The 21720-nt window shown below is 26.6% G+C and overlaps 1 protein-coding gene and 2 non-coding genes across 3 annotated transcripts in view; 2 read left to right on the top strand and 1 right to left on the bottom strand.

Moving 5' to 3' along the window:
* LOC113555618 overlaps positions 1 to 21720 on the bottom strand; it is a 38896-nt gene that overhangs the window by 7780 nt on the left and 9396 nt on the right. The window lies entirely within an intron of this gene.
* On the top strand, positions 11770 to 11840 carry Trnag-gcc. The gene has a single exon. It is a non-coding gene; the product is annotated as a tRNA-Gly (tRNA).
* On the top strand, positions 20508 to 20578 carry Trnag-gcc. Its single transcript has one exon. It is a non-coding gene; the product is annotated as a tRNA-Gly (tRNA).

Raw genomic sequence — 21720 nt, 5'->3', positions numbered from 1 at the left:
GCTTAAATATAAAAAAAATTTTTCTAAAAACGGCGTTTTTTAACAGCTTAAGATAATGTAAATTAAATATTTAAAAACGTTAGTGTCTAACGATAAATTTTAAAACACTCCACCACTCAAATTATTCTAACATTTTTACATAAAGCCATCATATAGCTAGTATATTATATAACTCAAAAAGTATAATACAATATAGGTTATAGACTAGTACTCTGAAAGATGTAGCACATAATTGAGTCTCGAGGTTATTGTTGATAACTTAGTACAAATATTTATATGCTTTCGACAATACGATGACAAACGACCAAAATCAATTATAATCGTGCAGCGGTCATGACCTTATATATATATATATATATATACGCGCGTATAGCCGCGGCTTACCTATAATTTCTATTGCATAGTATAAATAACTAAAATAAAATAATTATTTGTATTATCAACCAACAAAAAAACCGTTTATCGATCGAGTCACATGACCTTTAACACAAAATTGATTTGCTTCTATACATATTGTTATATAAACTATAAACATAAAAATAACCATATAGTTATAGAATGACTCTATATGGTATAGATAAATCGTAGACAATCTAGAGATGTAGGAGGTAAAATATTACCGGTAAGGTAAATCTAACAGGCTTTTTACTAAAAAAGTTACAAAATGTCCCCTCAATTTAAACGACTTTATGAGACTAATATTCATAAAATAACAATAGAACGATCGATATAAAACTTGAAGTTTTAACTAAGACGTAAGGTTAATACAAATATAAATAATTTCAATATTTAGATATTAGGCTATTTTAAAAACAATCATGTATTTTATTTTCATATCAGATTAATATAATATTATAAATAATTGAAATACTAAAATCAACCCTATAAATCTTTTTACTACCATAGAGATTTTATACTTTTATTAATTTTTTTTTTTACTTATTACTTATTAGTTATATAATACATATAGTATAATGTTTCAAACTAACATATTAAGTTAAAAACATTACAAAATTATAATTGATTTAATTATTCAATTTTTTTTATGTAAGCATGTCGCATAAATTCCTAAACTACAGTATTTACATACCATCGTAGTTAACATTTATGAAATAGTGGTAAAGAGGAATTCCGATGGTGTCATTTATGATTGTGTTACCAAAATTATCTAAATTTACAGTACCTAAATTGTTTTTGATTAATTACTGGAAAAATAATGTGATTACATTTTAGTAATTTAAATCTCTAAGAAAATGGTATAAGTATATATATTATCAATTACTTGAACGTTTGTTATAAATTTCAAAACAGCATTTGAATGTATAGTTATTAATTAGATACTATATGCTATAAAGTTTCTATATTATACTAATAAATCCATAAATAATTCAAAATTTTGATTATTTAATTATAGCTTATGAGTTTATGACTTACCTCTGTGAGGTATGTGTATTAACCTGTGTCTATACATTGTATAATATTATTGTCATATATCAATGGCATGTAAAATCGTAAACGTTTGACTGCAGTCCTTATTCACTTGGATATACTCGTATATTGTGTAATCAAATTTATTATTGGGTAATATAAGAAATACCAAAAGTGTAATTTCATAGATTTGACGAATACATTATGATTTATGGATAGTTAACAGTTAGAATAAAATAATGATATGTTTAAAAGATACATCTGAAATCTAAGTAAATGTTATGTATCAAAAAATTTATCCGATTTATGAAATATTCTATACATCGCAAACACTCTCACCATCAGAGACGAGCAACTTAAGTACATAAATTATAACTTTAATTGTTGTTGTCTTGTTGAGATATATATATATATAATATATATAAGTAAGTATATAATCGCTACAGGCTAGCGACTAAAAAATATATTATAGTAAGGTTGTTCTAGGTTGTTACGCACTTACATAATACATTCAACATTGCATTCGAATAACAAGTAACAACTCCATCCGTTTCTGATAAATATGGTTTAAATATAAATAATATATAGATACCAAGTGTTGCATGTTTGTTTTAGGTGTAAAAACGCCGAATTTGCCGAAACGGGGTACCTCCAAACGTCTATATCAAGTTCATAATTACTTCGTGTCCCCGATCGTGTCATGTATATTTTACCATAGAACGGATTGAGACCTTCTCTTTGAATACTTATAATAATAATAATAATAATAAAACGCTCGTCGGACTCTACGCGTAACATCAACGGCAGTGACTATAGTTAATCGTGTGTCAAGGCGCCTCTAACTCGTCGACTATCTGCGACTAATCTTACATAGGTTAATTAATTACTATATAATATTATAAACTTGAGTAACGATTTTCAATACTTTTAATAGTACTTACGCATTTTTGTTATAATTCGTATTATATTATATTGTATTTTCGATCGTTTTCCCCTCAATTTCCTCCGTGAACCGCACCTATTTAGACTCACGTCACAGTTTTGAGTTTATATATAATATACGACCCGTATTCGCATATCTACGTACAAATATATATATAAACGAGGGGTCCTTGAACGGTATTTTACAGCACTGACGCGTAAATCTCGTTTTCGTTTGACATCCGTGAAGTTAATTAATACGCGTTACCATCAAACTTTTACCACTCACCGAGCACAGTAATCGAATCTAATTATATAAATATATAGGCATACGCATAGTGTGTATTTATATTTATATAGTGACATATAACGCGTACCTATATAAATATATAAAATTATTATATTTTGAGGCTGCAGGGTCGTCTTGATTACGATTAGAAAACGCGCGTTTCATAGATCGGTTACGCGAAATTGCATCTCATCACTATAAATGTATACAAGTGCCGTCCGCGCCGAAGTCTCGATAATACTATGTTATTGTTTAAATATTATAATAATATTATATATATATATATATATATACATATAAAAACAACCCGAAAGTTTAACATTATGTATAATTCAAAAATATTTTTTTGATGCGCGAAGATTTCAGTTTTTTGATAGAAGGAAAACATTTAAAGCATTTCCTGCCGTTTAAACCGTACTTGGTACTTATCTAATATAGTATAATTAACATTCAGTATAATATTATAATTTATAGTCTATATTAACTTAATGTTAGTTAATAAATTATGGATTCTATTAAGAGGGCGTGATACCCGGAATGTGTTGTCTCCGTCTTATATATACACGTACAACAGACAAAACGCGTTGAACTTTAAAAAAAATTAAAATGTTGAGATATTCGCAATTTCTAAACGATATAATGAATGTCATATTGGGAATAATGGAAAAAATTCATCGTCTTTTCCTCCAAAATATTGTCATCTTTTAGTTTTATAATATAAATAAAGTTTTATTCTAGAACTAAAATTGAGCGAGTTTTACTCAGACTGCGTAAACGCGTTTTGTTTATGTCGTATGTAGGTATGCAAGACAGAGACAACACATACGGGTACCTTGTCACTCTTAAGAAATACAAATTTCTAGGTGATGGAGTAAATTATTATGCATGTATTCGTTTTATGCGAACATTCAAAATTGTTGGCAATAAAAAAAGCAACAAAAATCGAGAAGCTAAAAAAATTAAACCGAAACAAAATCGTTGATATAAGTATAAATGTTTTAATTCTCCTCGATTAGAATTTTTAGTGGATTTTACTTGAGTATTTTTAAGGATTTGCGTGTCCAATTCCAATAGGTAATAAGTCCTCTCTCAACGCCACAACCTATGACTTTAATATATGTATACAATATTATACATATTAATATATTATATATTTAAAATTTTTACCCATTTAATTAAAATGAAGAGAAACATATAGACATCATATTTTTATAGTCGTCACCTTGTAATTAAAAAATCATATACGCTTGTATAAAAACGATTCATTGTCAACCGGACGCGTTATTGTCTATACGAATAAGGCAAAACTTTACACATAATATTATTTATTAATGTATTAAACTCACTTATTTTTCTTATTATACAGCGTGTTCGTTCTTATATAGCTGCATATTATATAATATATAGATCACTGAATATATCAGGCCTCAGACATATGGCCTTAGATTGAAATGTGGTTTGTTTTAATACATAAATAGTACCAAATACACATTTTGGAAAAATGTAAAACGTCTAACCGATATACATTTCAGTACTGGATTTAGTTTAATTTTTTTTGAATAGTCAAAAAGATAACATTTTGTTATTTTCCAAAACTATTCATTGATCTGACATCTTTTGCTAGTTGAAACATACAACATATTAAATCAGGACAGACGAATTATATGCAAAGAAAATTTAATTTGACCTCACTAGTCATTATAATATACATGCCACTATATTTTAGACTTTTTTATAATATATTAGTTCATATAGATATAGGTAATAAATTAGTACAAGGAACCAGTTTGTATTGGATATTATTTATATTATCTATATATCTTTAGAACCATAACATTCATATATAGACATAATATTACATTAATATATATATATATATTATATACTGGATATTGAGTAATATAATACATTATGAATATAATTGATAGTTTATTTCGCCCTAACGCTAAATCGATCATAATCTGTTAAGTCCGTTTAGATGCGCTTTAGATATATAGGTAGACATATTATAGCAGCTGAACTATATAGTTGTAGACGTTGTAGTGGTATTATACATAGTACGTATCTGCTATATCTGCTGTTTTGTCTATGTGCAATACACGCCCATAATATGAATTAAATACAATATATAGAATATGTTTGGTATTTATAATTTATATTATAACATAATAATATATCTTATAAATACAAACGAGAAAGTTTTCGTAATCGATTGTAGCATTTTTTTTATGAATAACAAATAGTTATAAATGATAGTTTTTATACATATTATACTAGTCCAAGGTTAAGAGAAAAGGTTGAATTCCATACCGCGGAAAAGCACAAAACAAGCCGATGTCAGTTTTCGGGATTGGAACCCTTGTCCCTTGCAGTAGGCAAATCGTGTATTTATTTATTGTTTATTGATTGCAACTGTGAATTGAATGACGTATTAAGCTGATACAAAGTATAATACTAGACACTCTCGAGTCCCAAGTTATGCTCTGTGTAAAGAAAATTCGGTAAAAAATAAATTTATTTTACTATGGTTTATGTTGTAATAAATTTTATATTAAGGGTGATTCTATTGATTCACGGAGTTGTGGGTGCAGGTTAAATGTTTTCAAGTTAAAAAGTCAGAAGTAAATTTAAATGTAATGTTTTTAAATTTTAAATTTTTTATGTATTTATTTTATTATTATTATTATTATTATATTATACATATTTGATACACCTATAAATTATTTATTACCATTTTTTACGATTACAATATTATATTTTTATGGGTAAATTGCAATCATCATCCTGCGTTTGTTTGCAAGCATTCTGGCTATTTAATTATACTATTTATGCTTAGTGAATGTAAATATGAATAATAGAAATCATATGAATATAAAGCATTGAACATGATAACAATGTTATAGAATCTCCATAATTTTAGGGTGAGCGGTCTTCATAGGTACAAAATAGGTATAAGGTCATATTAAAAATATGTGCGAGCGCGGTCTAGTTGCAATGGTCCACGTAGTACAGCACCGTAACAAAGAAATAATTGCGCATCTCAAAATGAAAAGATAACTATATGTTTGTTTGATTTATGTTTAACATTAGACACACGAACATAATATATTATGGAATATATTCTATTTGGCGATCTATATTTTTAATTTCATAAACATTTGAAACAAAATACATTTAAAACATTAATTTGATGCATAGACAATATACATATACATAATATCAAATATTGAACAATTTAATTTTTGTATTAATGATGAGCGTTTAAGTCTAAAGAAGAAAAATAAAGTGTATTGAATACCCTATAAAATATATGACTTCATTCAACATAATTTAAAAATATAAAATCTTATTTAAGCTTATTATTAATTTTTATTATATTTTAATGTTTTATATACATATATATTTTTTTTTTGATAATATTTTTCGAATAGAGGTACAAGGACGTTTTACGCGCGCGCATTCTTATATTATACATCATATTATTATTATGTGAAAGATAAAGATTTTCGTGTTTCAATTTAGTCCATATGCACACTCTATAATTATATACCTGATAACATGATGAAATTTGTTATTGGTAAAGGATTACGCGGTAGTAATATTTTTTCGTCCAAATCTAAATATCAACGGCTGCGAAGTACATAATGTGTGTATGATATTATAAAGTGGCCTCGAAAGGGTATATTCCGGTACGCTCTTTAAATTCACACATAACATAATAACATAATATATTATGCGTGTTTCTGCAGCTGTTCATTTTGACATGAGATTAAGTATATACCTATTATATATACGTAAATGGAAATGTACTCGTGCTAGCGCTAATCGCAGCATTTACCTATATAGATAGGTTATACGAGTATAGATTTAGGTATGTATTATATATAGTTTTATTAAACCGTAATATCGTGTATAGGTATAATACTGTATTAGTGTATTACTCTCTTTTTGGCGGTACAAGTATGCTACGTATAAAAAAAATAATAACACAACGTGATGATGCGCTACAATAAAGTATATACGCAGACACTATGTAATGTAAAACACTCATTATTTCAGAAAAGTCTTACGATTTTTAAAATATTTCTTTTACGTAGTTTTACAAAATAAAATTTTTATTATTTTTATCGTTATAATTTTTAAAATTTTTAATCTTTTGAATGAAAACATAGATTTTTAATTTAGTATATCAAAAGCAGAATATTATTCGGAATACTATCAAAATCAAACTTTGGATAAGTAGTTTATTAGTTAGAACTTATAATTTATTGATGACTGGAATTTTCAGAGGACCAACATTTTGTGAGGTACCCACCTCCCTGTACGGCCGTACAACTTAAATCCAATTATCCAAATTTTAAATATATATTTATAGCTCATAAACTATACTCGTCCAAAATTTGATTTTCATATATCAATGTACACCAAAAAATAGTACGCATTGAACAGTAAAAATTAAAGATGTGTTGTTATAAAAAAAATTTAAAACAATGACATTAAAAATATTGAAAATATATTTTTTTTAGAAAAATTTTGTTTTTAATGACTTCTGTAAAAAAATATATTTTCCTAAAAAGGTTAATAATTTTTAAAATAATGAGAGTGTCTATTACAGTAGAGTAGTACCATTACATATAACTATGCTATATAAAAATACTGACATGAGAAGACTTTTTAGCGTACTCAAATAGCTAAATATAAATATAATAATTTCCAGGCACTGCGGCTGTATAATATTATAATGATATGTAGTATAGTATATGGCATTGTATTCGATGTATAATAATTATACGCTATTTATAAAAATGATACAATTTTATATACGCATATCGCATTTTGCCATTGTCGCACAGTAACGCAGAACTGTAGACGGCTTGATACATAGAAATTATAATTATTTAAGTTACAGATTATAGATTTAAAATGTGCGATAATATCTATGACCATATTATATAATAAATAGATACCTAAAGTAAAATATAATGCACACAAATTTTTTTTTCTTTCAACTGTACTGAATTAAAATGTATATGACAGCCGATGATCCATTTAAATACAGTTACATTTACTTTTATAGCTATATATAGTTTGTATTTAGACTACACTAATTTTTCAATTCAATTTTTATATTTTTGAAAATATTTTTTTTTTACTAGCCGTCTGAAAATTATTAATAAAAATATATTTTTACAAAGAACCTATAATTTCTTATCAATTTATCATACTGGCTTATAATTCTTTTTAATGATGACTTATTTTTAAATTTTATTTTTAAAGCAGAATACTTTTTTTGGAAAGGTTTATGCATTAGCATTACCTATTAGATATAGAACAACTGATTTTAGGTTAAATCTTTAAGCTTAAATAATTAGCTAAGTATGAGTACCGCGAATGTACTACACCTGTTACGGGATATACCTGCTGGCTGCTGTTTATTCGTTTTATCAACATTTTAAATAATTATTATTTAATATTTATTAGTAAAAATACTATTTATTATTATAATATATAGGTACGTGCAAAAACGCGATAATAACAATATCATTTTTAAACATAGAGAACACGCCGACGTCGATGAATTTCGTTTTATTTTTTATTATGACTTTATAATTTACATTGCTTTTACTATTTTTCAGACCTACTCGTATCATTCTATGGATTTTTCTATAATTGCTACTTTTCTCAAATGGGATATTAACTAATGGATATATAACTATATAAGTATTTTTAATATCAATTCTTTTTTTTTTCAAAATTTAAAAAAATCAGTAGTTAGCACACTCTGTGAGTAAAATAATTTTGTGTACATATTATAGAAAAAAGTAAAAATAATCATCGCAAAAGGTTTTCAACAACAATACGGATTTTAACGAGATTGTAATAATATTTCACATGCTTAATTAATTGATTCTTATTGTTACATAGGTATATATTATGTTTTCTTCATTAATTATAAATACGTAATTATTTTGGTTGTTGTATCAATTCATATAATTATTGCTACAATAATATAATATATTATTGTTGTAATGATAATTACCTCTAGATTGCCAAACACCATGCATTCAGTTTTGTATGACTGGATTTTTTAATAAATAAGAATATATATTATTACTATTCGTGATGATTAATGTGTATATTTAATATTTTGTATTTTTGTGAACGTAAGTGTTTGACGAATTTGGAGTAATCTATTTATCATTAATTATTATAATACTATATATTACCATACGGATGACGTGTGGATATAATATTGACGACAAGCGTTCGCATATGAAATGATTTTTCTAGGACGGATCGCGAAAACGACACGGAAATGTCAGTCATGCGACCAGGAAACCATTGCGGATACTTCACTCAGGCGCCGTGATTACCGTATAAATAACATAACCAATTTTGCATAATAAAACCGTACATCGTACTGTTGATAAAAATTAAAGGTTACATAGAAATAAAAGCTGCGTACTTATACATTTATTATTAATACATAGTCCTTGACGTTGGGACGTCGTTTTCCGTCCGTCCGGTAACTGCAGGGCAGTGCACGTATAAGATGATATAATATATAAGTAAATAACTAAATACACCTATACGTAATGATTTATCGTAATATTATAAATATATATAAACCGTATATAACTGCAGGTGGAGGTAGACATCTCTATGATATATTATAATATAATAGTAGTATATATCGGTAATAGTACACCTATATTGGCACACGCGTCGCCGATGAGGTATGGCTAATGCAGTAATGCACTTGGTGCAACCGCGTCTTACAAATCCGTCACAGCGTGGTAATGATCCGCGTGTTAACAGTTACCATACGCTAAATGTATAGGCGCACATAAATAAGTACCTACCTCACATACACCTATATATTCGCATAACGCGTGTACATTATGTCGTGTTTGATCAGTTAGATAATGACGCTGCCACCTTCGCGGTATGATTCGACGTATATTTGAGGTAATAAGACAACGCAAGATATTAGTGCGCATTATTATATTTTTAATCTGAAAGCAATAAGTCACGTTATCATATTATTACGGATAATGTAATAAGCAATCGCATTAAAAAAACAGCTTTGAAAGATTTTGACGTGAGGAGCGTGGACCTGCAGATTAATACCTGTTATATATATATATATCCATTTACGAAATATTTTAAGCGTTTGGAGAAGAACAAATGATAGTCAAGATTATCGAGATAGATTTTTGATAAAATATGTAATCAAATTAATCTGACCGTCCGAGGCCACGAATAGGTGTATAATAATTTACTAAAATAGTTATAAACCATTAAAGCACTATAACTAGAATTCAGATATGGGTAAAATTATATAATCTCTTAAATCCTAATACTTAATTATGTTTTTTCATTTTTTTACTTTTATTATATAGTACATATTTTGTAACGTTTCATTATTAGTTTATTTATTTTATAATTGATTGACATAGGTTATGTATTTATACATTGATCATTTTATAAAATTAACTGTTAGGTGGATTACCTGCAATGCATTAGCGATTAGCTAATAACTAATAAGTTTAATTGTTCACTTTATATATAATAATATTATCTATTTATTTTATTTGGGATTTGGTCTTTATAGTATGAAATAAAATCATTTTTAATCATCATAATAAATTATGATCTAAATCCATAGATTAAACATTATTGAATGTTGTTTGTATTATTAGTCAATGTGTTGGATTTAGTCGATTTCTCTGAAAACCGAATGACTATTCCACTCATAATTATACATTACGATGTCATGAAGAAATAATATTGGTGTATATAATTGCTTCAAAAATCAAATACAATGAGCATATCTTAAAATTAGAGATTTTTAACCGTTTTATAGATGAGTACAAGGTAGTTAATTTGTCTACACGGCTATGAAATTTGTAACTAATTAATTTTAAATACATAAATGCATTACTTGTATATAACTTGTAGAAAAACCATGGTATATTTATATAGAAACTTAGACTAAAGATACTTACTATATTTTATATAAATATATTATTATATATTATGTGTAGAACTGTATCTAATAGTATAAATATAATAATATAATTAATGGTTCAATAATTGCATACTAGGTTGTTACTTGTTAGCATTTCTTTTGGAAAGCATCATCGTAATGCGAGTATATTAAATACCCTGTGCTCGTAACTATTATACACATAAATAGATAATGTAAGCATCCTGCAAGAGTTCATCAAATGGAAATAGATGTAAGTATAACTGTATAACTGTACCTAATCATATAATAACATTTTGGTAATTCTCGTATTATTATCAAGTTACACAAAAATAGTTTAGGTAGGTGATGGACAAGAGAAAAATAAATTCACCGAGTTCGGTATGAGTTTGACTTTCAATAGAAACACAGTGATAACGATTAAAAATAATTACTATTTATAATGGAACTGTGCAGGACGCAGAATCACACTTTCTCGGTTGCAAAAACTCATTCGTTTCGGAGAAAGCTTTCAGAAGTATGGGACAAATTAATGTTTTATTAATGTGTATATGGCTGCGTACAGCCTATAGACACTGATGAGCGATGTTCAGTCGGTAATTGAAAATTTAATACTGCGGTCAGAGACCAGAGTTTCGTCGAAACCCGTCTCCTTTCCAACAATATTCATTTGCAGCTATCATGGTTCAGTGGAAAAATAATAGGTATACTTGCCAGCTGCCACACGGGTTCGTTTCTATGTGATATATGCTATAATATGCATCATGCAACATAATATTATATTATTTATATTTTTATTACACATAGAAATCTGAAATTCTGACAATTTTTTTCGCTTTTTTTTCGCGATCATTTTGATTTTGCGACGTTTTAACTTGTAAAAACTTTTTCGTGTACCAAATAGCACGGATTAATGAATTTTTGATAGGTATCTATACTTTAATCTTTTATGTGCCAAAAATATTACAATATAATTGAAAATGTTATCTATTTGAATAATTTTTTTTTTTTTAATTACGTACATAGGTACATACAATTCTAGAATCTAGATTATATAAAATATTTTTTTTCTAAAGTTAAATAAAATTGTTACGTTTGATATTAGGGTTAAGGAGTATAAAAATTTTGGTACTCAATATCAGCATCAGTGGTTCAGTGGTAGAATGCTCGCCTGCCACGCGGGCGGCCCGGGTTCGATTCCCGGCTGATGCAGTTACTTTTTACCTCCAGGGTATAATTTTAATATTTTAATGATTCCTTTTTTATCAGAAATTAAGTTAATATGATTCATAACTGTTATATATAACTTTATAAGTAATAATTGATAATGTTGTATTCAATTTTTTTTTTTTTAAATTAATTAGTAGGTAAACTGCATATTACTAATAGTGATGATAATAATTACTAATTATTAGTGATGTCTTTTTGGCAATTCATATAATTGTTCTATTACCTGGTTATTACTATTAAAACCATATCATATCCATATTTATGTAAATGGCCTATTTTTAATACTAATAAAAAAATGTATAAAAATTGTATGTATGCACATTAATTTATCAATAAAAGAGCCAAGAGGTTATATGCATTCATAGCTATAATACAGTTCAAATTTTATTTTATGGATCTATTTATACGAATACCCCTTTGGAATATTTGTACTCTTCCACTCGTATTATAATGTAATAAATCAATAAATCGAAATAATATATTTGCTATTACTATTACAGCATTGTAAATTTAAAATAAATTCAATAGATTTTATGGGTAATGCTGATATTAGAATAATATTAACATATAAGAATATGGAGAGTCAAGATAAAATATACATATACTTATTTTTTACTTAAGATTATCATTACATATTTCCATTTTCCAAGGCCAAAACTTTAAATCTTAAAGATAATATATAACTTAGATAGCTTTCTGTCATCTATTTCTGTTAATTGACTACCTAGTACCTATAGTTATATTATAAACTAAATACCTATTATAATGTAAACGTTACAAACGGTATTTACAGAAAGTTGTAATGAATATAATTTTAATGTAGATTTAGTTATTTAGTGAGTAATGATGACGTAATGTTGATGTTTTGACGAGTAAATCGGAAATGTGTTCTTAATGAAGAAATAATTTTATCTTCTTCAAAACCCTCTTATAATTTATCTTGCATTACGAATAGGTACTCCTCGAATGTGGTAAGCACAATATTATTATATCATTCGTTTACTCCAATTTTTTGGTTCGTGAAAAAACTGAATAAGATATAAACTTATATTTATATGTATTATAATAGCTGAATTGAAACACTCGAAAAAAACGTTATTTTAGTCTTTATAAGCTCACCACACACTGTTATAATACGATTAGATTAAATAGATAGTACTAGTTTTGTAATCTCGTTGTCACGTCACTAGCGGAGTACAAATAAACAGCATAACATTATACATTATTATTGTAGAATTTATTATAATATATAAATTAGACGTTATAGAGATGACCCCGTGGGCGAGAACGCGACCGAGAGACGAAAGTGTATACATTGTATATTATATTATATTCAGCAGTGTGACGGATCTGCGACGATTCGACTAGAAACGCTATACCTACGGGCTACGATAGACATAATATACGTTAAATTAAGCTACTTTTTGTATATTTGTGTGTAGGAGCGAAATAAACGATATCATGTGGATTGTAATGGACTCTTATTATATATATGCACAATAAATTAAGCATTATCATATATTGTGCACATGGGGTGTAACGGTTGGCGGCGTCTACCATAATATTATTGCACACATTATATACATATATATGTATGTAGGTATATAGGTTTATACGTACGCGAATAAAATATAAACGAAAAGAATAATTATATTTATTTATTTAAGGATACACAGCGGCGCACTGTGGTGTACGCATAATATATATATACATTATAATATAAAGCAATATTATATTGTTACACTGACCTATCTGTGTACGCACCGTATCCGGACACTTTAACACTTATCCTTGGACTGGAGTGTGTGCAGCAGTGCTGCAGTTACGGAGAAAATTCTAATATTGTAACGTAAATTGTAATAACTACGAGATAATGACAAATATAGTATTACACTACTACGCTATACGCGTAAAAATCATAATGGTTATATAGAGTACCTATATAATTATCTTCAATATATTATAGAAAACACATATATTCGTAATTCGTATATTAAACACGTAGTACTTTTAACTTTTTGAATTGCCTGCATAGAATATGTACAGACATCATACGGATATTATATGATAACGACGGGCGACCATGTCATATAGGTCTATTAAAACTGTTAAAGAATAAGTATAACATTTTAGTGGATGTCAGAATGATTACATTGGGCGAATGCCGACAATTAATTTTATATTCATCTATTTTTAGTATACATCGTATCACAATTTATCTATAATATTAATAAATGGCAATGTGTGTGTGTATGTGGTATAAAATGGTTTTGAAATTCGGTACATAGGTTATTCGAGGATGTGTATGTAAATTGTATATATGTGTGCGCACAAAGCATTTTTTGTTGGAATGTTATAATGTACAATTATTATTGATAATAAAATGAATTAAATAGTTATTAAATTGAAATTTAATTACGTAAAATTATCTGTGATTCTATGCAGAATGTAAAAACGTACACCCTGCACTTCTAACGAGCGCACATATGAGTAGATGTTAATTATTTAAAATATTTGTATTATACTTAAATGTTAAATGTATTATTGAAGTAAAACACTAACAGCTTTAGGCTGTAATTTTAAAAACAAAATTCTTGTTTGTGGTGAATGGTTTAAAATGTTTTTTTTTGTCAAATATTTGGTAATATTAGTAGTTTTATTGTTTTTTTTTTTTTTAAATCATATACCCAAATGGCCAAATGCATTCTTTGTGAAAGATTTCTACCTATAATATTAACTTAAACATCCGGTTGAAGATTAATAATGGTTATAAATTATATTATAAATTATAATATATTGAAATGATTCACATTTAATCAATTTACTCATATTTATTTCATCATGGTTACCGTTTTAGCTCTTTTATAATACAGTTATTGTTAAAATATTATTTTAACTTAAAAATGTGCAATTAAAAAAAAAAATAGCAGAATATTTTTTTTTTTTAAATAATTCGTTGGCGAACGAATCGAACAATTAAAAAAAATCTCTATATGTATACTTATATATAAATAATAAAATAATGATCGGTAGCAACTTTTATAAGCTATTAAAACCATTTTAGTTAATCTTAATTGTTTATATTTTGTATAGGTAATAGACTATTAAAATATAAATGAAAACAAGAATGCTGAATATAATAAAATAAATATGAAATACGGATAATTAGGAATTTAGTAAAAACAAATTTGAACAAAAATTGTTCTAATAATTTGTATATATTTAATAATAAACAATAGTAATATACCTACGATTACTTATTATCTACATATTATATTATATAAACACCGCAACCTAAACGAGTGTGTAGGAAAAAACCTTATGCCTACTATTATAAGCAATTTCCTCTTAAACCGTTATATATGGACCTACATACGCTTTATGTTAAATGTTGATATTTACATAATATATAGTTCATTAATTTAATTATTAAATACGACGCGTGCAGATGATGATCCAAGCCGCACGAGTTAATGCGCCAATTACACGCGATCTTCGCCAAGTAGACTGTGATACACGTGTAATCATTATAACTGCATTGGGTGTCTTATCGCTGCACTTCTGTACCATATGTACTGAGACGTTATTATTTTTGTGTTATTATAGCTACTGCACCATCATGTATATATTCAAAATAAATCAAATGTGTATATATAATAAACTGCAGTGTCATTGTATTTCGTATCATAATATGATATATTTCCATCTAGTGACATCGAATAGAAATGGGGTTTTTGTGAAAAACTATACAGGAAACACTGAAATGTACATTTGTTAGCGATTTTTAAGTATTTAGATAACCTTATTTTCATTGCGGACTATATAACATGCACTTTTTTAAATAGCAATACGATTTGTATAAACAAACTTTAAAGTTATTTTGATCTTTAACCATGGTTCTAAAACAAAAATTGACTCAAATACAAATAATTAAATTTAAGATAAAAATAAAAGGATACTTGGAAAATGATCGGTGAAAAATGCATTAATTTACTAACACGTTATTTTAGTCAGATTTAAATTTAAACTTTAATCCGTTGTAATTGTGTCAATTTTGATTTTAGAGCCATATTTAACAGATCAAAACGACTTTAATAATTCAGCCTATCAAAATAGGATATTTCTATTTAAAAAATGCAAAGCACCTACCTATTTTGCGTAAAATTAAATCATATAATAAAATTAAAAATCTAAGAATTTCGTAATCATCAAAAAAATGTTTATTTCATATTTTTTAGCCTATTAAATTATGTGGCTAGTACCATCATTTTCTGGATAAGAACAGAGTAGGAGCAATATTAAATTTAAAAATATGTATCAATCATATTATGGGAAAAGTATGAGTGGTTAAACAAAATTCAAATGTACCTATACAGTATTTTCCTGTATTATTCGATTAATTTTCTTTTTATAAAAAATTAACAAATTTTGAAAGAATACCAGCACTATATTATACCTATTATAATAGGTGTGCGTAATAATAATATAGCATATATTTTTTAATTGAAATATAACCAGAAACGTAGATCGAGGAGTCTATCACGAACTAAGCCCATCAACATTTTTCCAAAGTCTCCCGACCAATGCCAAAATTTCTCATCCAACGAACGCGACTAAATATCTCTACATCTATATGCACATGGCCGTCCTCGAATAGAATAAGTACCTTCTACTGCCTATAACACTATATGATGTTCGTCATTTTAGTTATTATGCGTAGATACTTATGCTGTGAATAGAAAAATACGCGTTTCACCGACCTCGCCGGGTCGGGTCCTGCGATATATACTTGTCGAATACACTCCAAAACGTAATTTACGATTGTAATGCGATTTTCTCTCTCAATTATATATTATATTATATATCATATATTATTGTTAGACGCCTGCAGGTGTACCATTGCCATCAAACGATTTTTGAACGAGGTCGAATTGCTGATATTTCCCGTGACACAAAACTTCAAATGCGACAATATATACTGCATGAAAATAACGTAATTTGCCTTACTTGACACCATGACGTTACTCCGTACATATACTGCATGTCTGTATATATTTACTAAGTATATATATTATATTATACGAAGTTGAAGCTATTATAGACAAGCGAAGGCTTTTACATTTATTACCAATAACTACAGTTGCCTGTTATTCGTCATTTTTCAAGATAAACTAATTTGAAATAATATGTTGATGTATTTTGATTTCTCTTAACCAACACATTTCCAATATTTTATTTTCATAATATAATATATAATATATATATAGTATATAGTACACTATTGTTTTATATACCTATACAACTTTTCTTATTTTCTACTGGCCAATTTCATATTTGCACATAATATGTTCAACATTAGAATAAATTGGTTGAAATTATTTTAGAAAACTGAAATTTGAAACTAAAAATGAATATCATATCAATTGTTAACTGTTCAAAATGAAAACTAAAAAGATAGCCAGCCCAATGGTGAGCCCTATGATGATAAAGACCCGTGTGCACTCTGCTGTCTATGATAATAATTAATAATATGCAAAAATAATTTATTAGGTAATAACTAATAATTGTCAATTGAGCAATATATAATATTAAGATTTTATAATCAGTGATTATTAATCACACTCATTAAAATATCCAAATAAATCAATATATTATTCATACATACGGTACGAATATCTTATTATCAAAAGTATATATCACAAATTTTTATCATTTATTTTAACAATAACATAAATATATTAGATTTTATCTAGATAGTATATTTTAATGGAAAGTAGATGACTCATATAATGTTTACATATTTATATACTAGTACACAAAGTAATATATATGACATACGTTATAAAAAAATATAATCAGATTAAACAAATGATTCATCTAGTTGAAAAGATTTATTTAAATATTCTTTTAATGCGTTAGAAATTAATAAAGTCGAGCAAATATACTATACTAATAATGATATTGTTGTGCTTGGGAGATTTAATATGTATAGGTTTAGGCAAGATAGTAAAATTATTATAGATATTTACGTTATTTTTTACGATTCCTATTAAAATTTAAAAATAGCGCATTCACACTTCGACAATTTACAATTTAGTACCTATTTACAATATATTATAATATAATAAATTATAAATATAATTATTTTATAAGAAAAAAAATTCTAAGCAACAAATTTTTCTATTATTTTTTAAATCTATGGGATTTACATAAGAAATGTGACTATACAATTAATAATTGATTAGTAACCGCATATAGTGCATATCACGGAAAAAAAAGTACTTGTTAAGTTAAAAGTTACCTAAAAAAAAGTGTAACTCATTTAGCTAACTATACTTAGTTAAAAGTAACTATACTTAAACTTTTTAAGTCGTTTATTCCCAGCCTTGAAAATGATGTCATGCTTAAGATTAAATAAACATCAAGCGCATAGTTTCATATAAAGAGTAATAAAATATACAATAATTTTAACTAGACACAATTGACGATAGTCGTCGAAAAAATAAACTAGCGAACGTTAAAAATTAAAATTAAAATGCTATAATATGATAAAGGTAATTACATTTCTAACTTCCTTAGGGCCGTCTCCATGAAATATGTGTATTGAATAATCTAAAAATAAATTATATTACTAAAAATGCGAATCATACAGTTCGTTTGAATTAATAGTAGGTATATGTAGATTATAATTTTATAACTATCCAAATTTATGTATAAACAATATTGTACCCTATGGTCACCCTCACTATATATCACTTGTTGATTTTGGATTAGCGATTACTTCTTATAACTTTATAAAGTAAAATTAGTTTAGCATTATAACAACTATTTACATTTTTATTTAAAAATCAAAAAATGTTTTCAGACTTAAAATAGATTAAAATTAAAACGAATAAAGTGGTTAATTGATTTTACTAAAGCGAAATAACAAATATGTTTAATGTTTATTTACATTTTTTATAAATATAAGCGTTATGTTTTAATTTAAAATAAATTTGATTTTTTTAACCATTCATAAGATATTCAAAAATATAAATATTAAAAATGTATCCGGCCAATGCTCATTGCTCAGTAAATATTCTTCTTTATAAAATATATATAGTAGGTGCTTTTGCCCTAAACTAAACCAGAGAGTCGTAATCGTGAAAATATAGAATATATCTTTGTTCCTATATTATGTCTATTATTATTAGACGGAGAAAACAAATCTTGGTGCTACGGTCACTTAAAGAACAAAATATTTCTAAGGTATAATATAGAGTAAAGAGTATAGACTGTAATTAATATTTACATTTTAAATTCTGAACAATACTACTATTCGATTTTATAATAAAGTGTGTTTAGTATGACTGTCATCAAATTGGAAAAGTAAACATACTGAGTAGTTTAGGTTATCAAAAATAAATAATTTCCAATATTTTTGGAAATAATAGGAAAAAACAATAATAATAAAAAAATAAAAATAAAATAAGAAAAACGGGAATTTTTAAATTGTTTATAATTGACATAACTTTCAAAATATTTTGAATGTTTTCTGTGCTTTAAATAAACAAAAAGTTATAAACAAGTTTAAGCTCATTAAAAATCTTTAAAATATAACATACGTTTTCATATACATTTTTTTTAAAGCTATTTAAAAATATTGAAAATACGTAAGTATGATTTTTATTTAAAAATATTATTAAGTCGGAACACAACGATCTTGGTTTATCTTTAAATTATGATTTATAGGGACTTGAAGCATTATTCCGTTACCTACTTCGTATTTATAATATTATTTACCAAATACAACGATATTTTCAAAATATTCAAATTTATTTAACTAACCCATTTACACAGACACCGTTAAATGATACATCGGAATTGACTTATGTACAAGTTATTAGTTGTTAAGAGCTTGCAATATTTTATTCAATAATATTATAAATATGAGGTTTTTTTTTTGACAAAAATTAGTTCAACCAATCTTATAACTCAAAAAAAAATAAATAGATAGCAAAATATACAGTATGCACTATGCATATTATATACCTCATAAAATATTCTTATAAAATATGTAGTAGGTACCTATATTATAATATGATAGACCGTTTCCGATCAAGGACCGTTTTTTTATCAATGATTGGTCATTGAATTAAAATTTAACACATTCGTCATCCGTAAAAACTACCTACCTAATTATGGGGTGTAACTGGTGTCAGTGCACTCGATACCTATACAATTTATATTTTATACGTCAGACCTAGTTCGCTGATTTAAATATACATTTGTACATAACGTGGTTTTTACCTACATTTTTGTGGCACATAACTATGATTCTGGACAATTTTCATAGTACGCTAGTCATATACGAATAACCGTTAGTTACTTGCGGCTAAAATATTTTAATACTATAATGAAATAATGAATAATAATTATTGTTAGCATTATATAATATGGCATTGTAATATTTACTATATATATATTTAATTCAAGTCATATTACGTTACTGCGATAATGTCACTCGACATTGACTTAAATTAAAATATAGTACGTTCAACGTATATAGTTAACTTATTTTTTCGTGCGTAACATTTCTGCTTACCACTACAAATTGCTACAAACTCCATTTTGGTTAAATTTCATCAAAATTAATTTTGGTATTCATCAGCATCAGTGGTTCAGTGGTAGAATGCTCGCCTGCCACGCGGGCGGCCCGGGTTCGATTCCCGGCTGATGCAGTTACTTTTTCTTCCAATTTTTTTATACGCGATCCAATGTCTAATCTATATATGTTTTTTGTTTAATTAATATATTTTTAAATGTCTTAATATTATTTTGGTATACCTATTTCAAATAGTACTTGTATAAAAACAAACGACTTACTAAATCGTATATTACAAACTGTACATAAATGAGAATTAAAGTTTTGTGATAAACAAATACAATTAGATAAATCTATACGACTGTAATACTGTAATTACTGCAGACAATATGTGAACCACAATTTTATTGAGTATTACAGAAATAAGCAATTCTGAAATTGTTAATCTTCCGTAATACTTAATGTATACCTAATGGCTATGACATATTTTAAAGTCTAGACTCTCAATGTATAATCTTTATTAAAAGAGACTGTTTCCGATGTTTCCATTTTTTCAATACAAATAATCGGTCATGGCTTATAGAATAATGTACATTAAAAGTCAGCACTATCAGCTGCTGTAAGCAAACCACACTACATCACCAAATTAAACGAGTACATACTCGCATAATATAATTTATAATAAATAATAATATAGCGTTGGCTGTTGAACAATAGCATAAATATGAAATCACGCACAGCGAAGAGGCTAGCGAAGTTGTATGTTAGTAGTTTTACTAAGACGGCAATGTTATAATTTCGCTCTTCCAGGTTTTGTTAGGTGTATACAGTTAAATAACACAAAGCATTTTTATTTAGTGATATTACTTAACGAAGTATGTAATAATAGTTTTTAAGCTCTAAATTTCTGATAAACTATCTATAAATTATATAATACGCTATTATAATAATATATTGATTGTATTGACTGTATGTTCTTCACGACCTCATTTCTTGTCAATATATAATTAAAATGATGAATTTTTTTGACTCTGATATAACGATGAATATATTTGTTATACAGTGGTGATGTAGAATTTTAAAACTTTTTTATTATTTATCACCTCTTAGAGCAATAAAAATACTTTACTATAGTGATTATAATTCAGATATCTGAACTTGAACGACAGATGTTTAATGAAGAATTATCCTCAATGATTTATTTATTGATGTTAAAAAAACATAAATTGGAGATACTTGAAACATTTTCCACTATTAATTAAATACGTTTTAAACTAT

Source organism: Rhopalosiphum maidis, chromosome 4 (assembly GCF_003676215.2).
Source record: "Rhopalosiphum maidis isolate BTI-1 chromosome 4, ASM367621v3, whole genome shotgun sequence".
NCBI classification, from domain to species: domain Eukaryota; kingdom Metazoa; phylum Arthropoda; class Insecta; order Hemiptera; family Aphididae; genus Rhopalosiphum; species Rhopalosiphum maidis.
The sequence above is the reverse complement of the archived record's forward strand: the minus strand, read 5'-3'. Positions and strand labels throughout refer to the sequence as shown.